This window comes from Elephantulus edwardii, unplaced genomic scaffold (assembly GCF_000299155.1).
Source record: "Elephantulus edwardii isolate Elephantulus edwardi_28Jun2011 unplaced genomic scaffold, EleEdw1.0 scaffold00179, whole genome shotgun sequence".
In the NCBI taxonomy this organism is placed as follows: Eukaryota; Metazoa; Chordata; class Mammalia; order Macroscelidea; family Macroscelididae; genus Elephantulus; species Elephantulus edwardii.
In genome coordinates this window covers 4,407,554-4,417,660 of record NW_006399929.1, presented here as the reverse complement: position 1 = coordinate 4,417,660, position 10,107 = coordinate 4,407,554, and positions in this window count along the sequence as shown.

The following is a 10,107-nucleotide window of genomic DNA, read 5'->3' as shown; positions in this document are numbered from 1 at the left end:
CTGTGACAGAGTCCTTGAGAAGATGTGGAAACACAACTTCTATTGCATACGAAAGGAGCAATGTAGTTCTAGCAACCCTCTTAGAACATAAGTAACTATGTATGATAGTTCTAGCAACCCTCTTAGAACATAAGTAACTATGTATGAAAATTAAAAAGGTGAGAGTTCACCAAAATTCAGGTAGATTATGCACTTGCTGCGAAGGGTCAAGGACTGCAGCCTTCAGTATGGACTAAGGCTCAACGTCAAGAAGACAAAGATTCTCGCCACTGGACCAATTGGCAGTGTCAGGATGGATGACGAAGAGATTGAGAGTGTTCACAGCTTCACTTTGCTCGGCTCCACAGTCAACACTCTTGGTACCAGCAGTCAGGAAATCAAAAAGCGTAGCGCGATGGGAAAGTCTGCTGTTAAGGACCTCTCAAAGGTACTCAGGAGCAACAGTGTCTCTCTGGAGACTAAGGTGCGCCTGATACAGGTCATGGTATTTGCAATCACTTGTTATGCATCAGAGAGTTGGACAATGACTAGGGAGGACAGAAGGAGAGTTTGAGCTGTGGTGATGGAGAAGAGTACTGAATGTACCATGGACTGCCAGGAAAACAAACAGATTCATCTTGGAGAGGATTAAACGAAGCAACTCCTTGGAGGCAAGGATTCTGGGGCTTCGTCTGACATACTTTGGACATGTTGCCAGGAGGGACGGGTCCTTGGAGAGGGACATCATGCTTGGGAGGGTGGAGGGACAGCACAGGAGGGGAAGACCCTCTATGAGATGGATTGATTCGGTGACTGGGGTAATCGGGATGGGTGTGTCAGAGGCGGTGTGGTTGGCGCAGGATAGAGCAGGGTTTAGAGCTGTTGTGCATAGGGTCGCTATGAGTTGGAAATGACTCGATGGCACATAACAACAACAACAATGCAACCATAAATCATTCACCATGAGTCATCTTATTTCCTTGTATATTTATTATTCTTTAGTTTCGGGTCAGGTGTGTCAGAGACGATGAGATTGGCTCAGGTTAGGGCAAGGTTTAGAGCTGTTCTCTACAGGGTCTCTATTAGTTATAGTCGACTCGACAACACATAACAATGACAGTGTGTAGTTGTTAGTCTGTGAGGAGCTCTGTTGGCCTCATGGATAAAGGGTTGTGCTGCCAACACAAAAGCAGGTGGCTTGAATCTGCCCGCTTCTCCATAAGAGAAAGATGAACAGTCACCTCTGGTGCCACTTACCATTCTGAAGATTCATTGGAAGGTCTGGAATGAGTCAGTTCCAAATCGACAGCGAAGAGTTTTTGAGTCTGTAGTGTAGACTTTGGTGGCTTAATGGTAAGGAATTGTGCTGTCAACCAAAAGACATGCAGTTCGAATCCACAAGCCTGCTCCACAGGAGAAAATTGGGTAATCTCCTCCTGTATAATTTACTGCGTTTGGAAATCTGCTGGAGGGTTAGCTATGGGTAGGTTCTGACTGGAAGGTACATGACAACAACAATACTGTAACGTAACAACTAAATGAATTGTTCATTTCCCTCTTTTGGTGGTGATATTAGGAGGATAGAGGGTATATGATACTTTGCTTTACTTGTTCATAGTTATCATGTTGGCTCTGACTCCTGGCAGCCTTGTGCATAACAATTAAATCCTGACTGGCCTAGCGCCACCTTCATGATTGTGAGCATTTGTGACTCAAACGTAGGGTTGTGCTATATGTAGGGTGTCCTTGTATAGGTTTTAGAACCATATTCAAAGCTTTTCTTACCAGTTTTATCTTTGTTTGGAAGTTCTCCTAAACCTGTCCACTGTGGATAACCCTGTTATTTGTTTTTTAATTCATAATTGACTCATAGTTGACCCTGCATTGAGTTTTCAGAGGCTGTAAACCACATAGGAGGAGATAGTTCACACTGATACTTAAAAACCAGTGGCATAGCTGCCAACATCATGTTATTGTTGCTACTGTTAGGTGCCATAGAGTCACCTGTGACTCATAGTGACTCTATGTACAACAGCTCTGAACCCTGCTCTATCCCAAGCCAACCTCATTGTCTCTGACACACCTACCCACATTACCCCAGTCACTGAGTCAGTACATCTCATCCAGGGTCTTCCTGTCTTGTGCCGGCCTTCCACCCTTCCAAGCATGATGTTCCTCTCCAAGGACTGGTCCCTCCTTGCAACATACCCAGAGTATGTCAGATGAAGCTTCAGAATGCTTGCCTCCTAGGATCAGCCTAGTTTCACCCTCTCCAAGGTAGACCTGTTTGTTCTTCTAGTAGTCCATGGTATGCTTAATAGTCTTCTCAAGCACCACAACTCAGAGGCACCAATTCGTCTGTCATCTTTAGTTACTGTCCATCATTCCGAAGACAGTGGCCTTGATCAGGCACACTTTTGTCTCCAGACTTACATCGTTGCTCTTCAGTACTCTAGAGAAGTCCTTGACAGCAGATTTTTCCAATGTAATTGCCTTCTGATTTCCTGGCTCCTGTTACCAAGAGTGTTGATTGTAGACCCACACAAGTTGAAGCTATTAACAATTTCAGTCTCTTCACTTTCTATCATGATGCTGCCAATCAACACAATGGTGAGAATCTTTGTTTTCTTGACATTGAGCTTCAATCCATATTAAAGGCTGCAGCCCTGGACCTTCTGCCGGAAATGCCTTAGGTCCTCCTCAGTTTTAGCAAGCAAAGTTGTGTCATCTGCATAATGTAGGTTGTTGATGAATCTTCCTCCAATCCTGATGCCACACTCCTCCTCTTAGAGCCCAACCTCCTGGATTGTCTGTTCCAACTTCATAGCAACACACAAATCAATATACTATGACAACAGGTGAAAATGTGTCTATGTTGACATTAAATCTTAAAATTTCCATTCGTAAAAGATTTTATAGATTTTCAGCTAATTTTCTTAACAAATACAGTGATCAAGGTTGTGATGATACAGAATAATCCATAAGTATATTTGGTGCTGAGTCCTAGTTATATCAATCATTAGTTAAGTGTCTGTGGGCTTTTAACTCATTTGTAATCTGACCACTCAAGCCTAGGTATCTACAGTTTTCAACCAAAAGTTTGCAAAGTGTGTAAAGTAGGCATTGCATTTCCCAAATGGGGAACCTGAAGCCAACAAAATAACAAGCTCATTTAAAACTTGAGCTCTAATTGGGTTAAATTTACGGTTAGAGTTAAATGAAAAACTCATGACTGCTCATTCTAAGTGTATGCCACTTTCTACTACTTATTTTAGGAGGTGTAATACTAAATGCAGTAAGAATACTCCACCGTAGAGCTTAGGGTTCCATATATTGACTGTGTGTGTGTGTGTGTGTGTGTGTGCGCGCGTGCGTGTGTATGTGTCTAAATATACCAGTAATTACCTTAATTTCATCTGCAGCTATTTTAATATAAAAAAAAAGGACAGCACAGATTGGCTTAGTTTCCATTTGAGTTCATTCTTTCCTGCTAGCAGATTTTCTGTCTAGTTGTGTTACACATGTAATGGCTTGACAGACAGATTTTAAGTTAAAATTATTGAGTCAGTTATGGAGTACCCTTTTTCTGTGCATGATGGTATAGGGAGACATTCTAGAAGAGCAGACAGACATGATGTCTTTCCAAAATGTTCTTCTCTAGTTCAGAAGATTAAATTAACTGATGTAAAACAGAGAATAACTCATTTTTTATGTAGCATGGTAGTTAAGTGGTTTCAGCTCAAATCTATTTTGCCCAGATTTTAGAAAGAATAATATTTTACTGTAATTTATCAAACAGCAGTTTTTGTTAGTTACCAAATAGTTAGCTTGTGACTCTGGAGAGGCGGGGGGGTTCATACAAGTGAAAACAATACAGTATTGATTAGACATCAGCTCAAGGATACAACCACGGAACCACCTTTAGTTCTGACTCTTTTTGTTTGGAGAGGGTTTAATGGTGGGGAAAAGTCAAGGGATGGTTCCAGCTTTCTTTTGCAACTTGTTTTCTTAAGTACACTTGGTGTTTTTATCCTGTGGAGACTTCTCTTCCTAAATTAGACATGTGTTCAGCGTTCTAATCAATATGTCCTTTCTCCCGATTTGGACAGTTATATCTGCAGGGGGCAAAGCTAGACTCTTGTTTGTATTGGTCTATTTCTTTTTAAAGAAACTTTTGTAAGTTTTACTCTCTTTTTGACTCTTAGGAAGATACTAGGCTTTTTAAGAAGGAAACCATTGTAGCAGCTAAGGAACTCAGCCAAAAAAACAAACAAAAACCAAACAAACACAAAACAAACAAGTGCTTTGAGTTTGTTATAATAGTGGCAGGGAAAAGGCATGCCGAGCAGAGGCCATGTGATTCAAATGGCTACCCTTATGTTAAATTTATATCTCTTAGAAGGGGAAACATTATAATATTCTTTTTAAGGTAGTCCCTAATGAATTCTAAAACATTCCAAAGGCTCGTCATATTTCAGTTAGAATTTTTAACATCACAGTTTTATGTTTTATTTTTTTAAAAACTGCTGGTGAATATGCTGGGTAGGAAGAAGTAAAAGGAAATATAATTGATTTGAGATTTGCTGAAGAAAAATAGGAACACGTTGTTGTTGTTGTTAGGTATGTTCAAGTAGGCTGTAGTTCATGGCAACTCTTTGTACACAGAATACAACTGATGAAACCCCAGTCTCCGCTGAGTGTATGACCGCTGTAGTAATTGGTCCCAGCCTGTTTCATTGAGGTCCTCCACTCTTTCTCTGTCCTTTTACCTTTCCAAGAATGACATATTTTTCTAGGGAGTGGTGCCTCCTGCTAACATACCCAAAGTATGTGTGCAAAGTCCCAGTATCTTTGCATATAAAGAGCTTTCTGGTTGTATTTTTTTATAAGACAGAGATGTTTGTTCTTTTGTAAATTTGTAGAATATTCAGTACTCTTTGCCAGCAGCATATATCAAAGGCGTCAACTCTTCTTTATCCATTGTCTTTATCTTTTTCATCCATTGTCCAACTCTTAGAAAGTAGGAGACAATTGAAAATACTATTGCATGTATCAGATGTTATTCTTTAACCCATTGTTGTTGTTATGTGCTGTCAAGTCACTCGCGACTCATGGCGACCCTATATACAACAGCCCTAAACTATGCTCTATCATGTGTCAATCTCATTGTCTCCAGCACACCCATCCTGATTACCCCAGTCACCTAATCAATCCACCTCCTAGAAGGCCTTCCCCTCCTGCACCTGCCCTCCCCACCCTACAAAGCATGATGTCCCTCTCCAAGGACCAGTCCCTCCTTACAACATGTCCAAAGTATGTCAGACGAAGCCTCAGAATCCTTGCCTCCAAGGAAGCACCCTTTCCAGGATGAATCTGTTTTCTTAGCAGTCCATGGTACCCTCAATACTCTTCTTCACCACCACAACTCAAAGGATCAATTCTTCTTCTATCCTCCCTGGTCATTGTCCAGCTCTCTCACACATAACAAGTGATTGCAAAGTCCATGGCATGTATCAGACGCACCTTAGTCTCCAGAGATACACTGCTGCTCTTCAGTACTTTAGAGAGGTCCCTAACAGCAGACTTTCCCGTTGCAATAAGTCTTTTAATTTCCTGGCTTTGCTTTTAGTACTTTAAAGAGGTCTTTGGCAACATACTTGACAATGAAATATGCCTTTTGATTTCTTGAGGATTCTTCCATGGCTGTTGGTTTTGACTCTTAAGTAAAATGAAATCCTTGGCAGCTTCAACATTTTCTCCATTTATTATACTGTGTATTGGTCCAGTTAAGGATAACTTTTTTGTTTTGTTTTTTTTTATGTTGATGTAATAGCCTTTGAAGCTTGATGCAGTTGGAACTCCTTCCATGACACTGGGTAGAACATATTTAAATACAATAGATTGTAGAAATAATCTCTGTAAATCTATGAGAAAGCATTATTTTGAATTTGTTTACTTTGAAGATTTTGATTATTTTTTAATTGGCTGCAAAGAACACTCAACATTAAATTAAAAGTTGTTATGAAACCGACTTTGTTTACTTATGTAACTTCGGCTTTGTATACCTATGTGACCACTTACACAGACATCATAAGTAATTTGTCCATTATTAGATAATTTATTTAGTTTTTCTTTACTGCCGACTTTCTACCCTAGCCTCCAGTAGCAGCTCGTCTATTTGACGATTCTACTCATAAAATTTTGTGTGGGTGAAATAATATGTGGTTACTATGTCCTGTTGAGACAACTATAATTCTTAGTAACCCTGAAAAAACGTTCTGAACAGTCTGCTATTTTGAGCCATCCTCACCATCTCTGACACACCTGAACTCATTGTCAGAGTCTCTGTGTCAGTTCATCTCATCCTGGGTCATTCTCTTCTGCGCTGATCCTCTATCGTTCCAGTCGTAATGTTCTTTTCCATGACTGGTCCCTCCTCATGACATGCCTAAAATATGTGAGACTGAGCATCAAAATCCTTGCCTCCAAGTAGCAAACTGATTTCACTCTCCCCAGGACAGACCAATTTGTTCTATTGGCAGTCCATGTTATACTCAGTACTGTTTTCAAGCTCAAATGTATCAATTCTTCTGTCATCGTTATTCATGATCCAGATCTCACATACATAGCAAGCAATTGAGAAGACCATTGCCTGGATCAAGTGCACCTTAATCTCTAAACTGACAGCATTGCTTTTTAGTACTCTGGAGAGGTTCTTGACAGCAAGTTTTCCACTGCATCTCATCTTCATTTCCTGACTGCTCATTCCAGAAGGTTGGTTGGTTGTGGTCCCAAGCAAGCAGAAATTGTTAACAATTTCAGTCTCTTCTCCACCTATTGTGATACTGTTTATTGATCTGGTTAGTAAGGATCTTTGTGTGGTTTTCTTTGCACGGTTTGTTTTTACATTGGGATACAATCCACATTGAAGGCTGCAGTGAAATCATATATAATATGCTATATACTTCTCTGGTGGTTGGAATTGATCAGCAGCTCTGTGTGGGAAAATGTAGCAGTCTCTTCCTGGGTGATTTACAGCCTCTGAAAACTTGCTGGAGGGTTAGCTATGAGTCATTTCCAGCCTCACAGCAGCACCTTTTTAATTTTTTGTGTGTCATTTAGATTGGGGCTTTTCTTAAAGTCATGTGGGTTTCATCCCCCCATGACATGGCATAGTTGTTTTGCATACAATATTTTTAAAATTCTTTTTAGTATATTTATGGCTTTGAAAACTTTTAAATCATTTAGGAAATTTGATTTCTGGGACAGAGATAACTGAATTCCTACAAGCTTCTGCCTGGCGTGGGGATTTTGTGATTCATTCCAGGTGATGAACATTGAGGAGGCATGGCTGAGGGTAGCTTCTTCAGAGGGTGTAATTAATGCTTCTTACCTTATTATGCTTTAATGTCTTTGATTGAATTCTTCATTTGAATTTAATTGAAAACATTGAAGGAAAACTCTCTGTGGGTTGTTCCTCTTGCTCCTCCACTTTTTTTCCTGGTTTTTGTTTGTTTTTTATTCTTTAGAACGTATTAGGTTTGTTTATTTTCCCCTTAGTTTTAGGGATTATTAAAGAAATAGTGTTGACCTTCTCTAATTGGTATTCTTTGAGCATTTATTATGATATTTAACTCTTGCTAAAACCATCAAACCCCTGATGTATATATACTTTTTTAAGTCATAGACTTGCCTTACTACAGAAGATTGTGTATCTATTGGAGTATAAATTGAAATAAAATTCATTGACAATTTCATTTTATAAGCCTTGATCATGAAGTCAGGATGGACAGTCTTTGGAAGAATACATCATGCTGAGAAAGTCATGAATCATCATAAGGGGGAAAACCCTTCCTGAGATGGATCAACAAATAGACTGCAACTGTGGCATAGAAAGGTCAGGATTTTTCAAGATGCCACAGGATAGAACAGGGTTCGAATCGGTTGTTCCCAGGGCACTATGAATCATCCTTGACTCAGTAGCACCCAGCAAAACAAGGTTTGTGAGAAACAACTATACATTGAAGGTGAAGGTAAGTAACATTTCAGTTGTGAAGAGTGGGTAGACATATTCCTGTAAGGAGAAAACACTCGTAAAGGCTGGAAGACATGAGGAATGTAGAAGAAATTGAGAGCCAGGTAATAGGTAATTTACTTTTATGATGTTGCTTAACCATTATGCAGAAGTAACTTGAGGACAGGTACTGATCTTGCACTAGTCTGCCTCTAGCATTTAATACAGAGCTTGGCCCACAGTAGGTACTCATTATATTAATTGAAAAACAAAAAAGAAAAGCTGCTTGATACAACACAGATAAGACTAACATATACAGTTAGTGAATAAAATGAAGGAGTCTTTAAATATGGGATGCTGACTTCTGAATACACAGGGACCACTAAGAAGGCATTATATGCTCCTCTAACTCCAAGGAGAACTGAATCTAAAGAATCAGTTTCATAAAAATGAAATAGGGACCTCCAGTTTTCTAAACTGAAACATAGTGTCTATGTTAATTCATAACTTTTAACTGAAAGCAACTTTATGGCCTCATCAGAGGAATTTGTAGGAGAGTCTGCAGTTATATAGAAAAGTTGAATTTACTTCTGTGTTCTCAAGACATTAGACTTTCTGACACTTTAAGGCAAAAAACAAACAAACAAACAAACAAAAAAAACCACCTGACATGCATGTAAGTTATCAAAGAAAGGAAGCTATTGTAGAAATAATGAGAAAGACTACGGCGAAACGAAACGAAACAAAATAACCATCAACTGGGCTTTAAAAAAGTATGGCCAACTAATGCTTATCCTAGATAGAACTGTACATTCCTTGAAAGGGAGTGAGTCTTAATTTAGGAGCTGATAACACTTTTTTTTGAGGAACTCTGACTCCCAGTCGGCACTACATTTGTATTCATTACTGAGGGAAAAAGAAGTGAACTGGGGTTGTGCTTTAGAATTTTGCCAAGTTTTGTTTTAAAAACCCTGCCACTTCTATAATTTCACTAGTACTTTTAGTTTTATTTTATGTTAAATATTCTAAAAATTGTCCATGCCACTAGCTGAATCTCAGACAAACTATTAAAAGTAACTAAACACAATCAAGTAGAATCTTTAACTAAACTGTTGCCTTGCTATGGCACAGAGCTTTCCACGGTGTTTGAATTGCTGCCAAACTTTTAACAAGTCTGAAAGTGTGAATGGCAGATATCCAATCCCAGCAGTCAGACCTGGGCATTTTTACATCAAAGATTTGCAGTTTCTTTTGGCCACAAGGAGAAGCATAAAGGAAACGTCTCTTTGGTGAGACAGTACAAAATTTGGTAATATTCCATATTATAGAGTTTTTGGTTAGCCCATATAAAAATTTTGTTCATTGCTGGTATAAAGATGAAACGGCCTGTCATCTCTGAAAATTGAACTATAATTGGTTAAGTTAACATTTTTTCCTCAATGATTTTAGGTGTCATCAAGTTGCATAGGATTAATAGTGACCCTACGAGCAAAAGATCTGAAACCTGTTCTATCCCATGCCATCCTCACTCACACTGCCTGGCGAACAAGAGCCAGTTCAACAGTGACTGTGTTCATCCACCGGGATGAGGGTTTTCCAGTCCTTCACCCACCTTCTACCCTTCCCAGCATCATGTCCTTCTCCAAGGAACAGCCCCTTCTAGCAGCATGCCGAGAGTAGGTGAGGTGAAACTCCATCATTCTTTCTTCCAAAGAGTACTCGGGCAGAACACTCTTCAAGACATATCTGTTTGTTCTCTTGGCTGTCCATGGAATGTTCAGTGCTCTTCTCAAACACCACAGCTCAAAGGCATTAATTATTTTTGTTTCATCCTTATTTACTGTCCAGCTCTTAGATACATAGAAAGTAATTGGAAAGGCTATGGTCTGAATTTGATGCACCTAGTTCTCAAACTAGGATGTTCTCAGCACCAGGATGGATGGTGAAGAGATTGAGATTGTTAACAACTTTAGTCTGCTTGGCTTCACGGTCAACACTCTTGGCACCAGTAGGCAGGGAATAAAAAATCGTATTGCAATGGGAAAGTCAGCTGTTAGGGACCTCTCCAGGGTACTGAAGAGCAATGGTGTCACTCTGGAGATTAAGGTGCATCT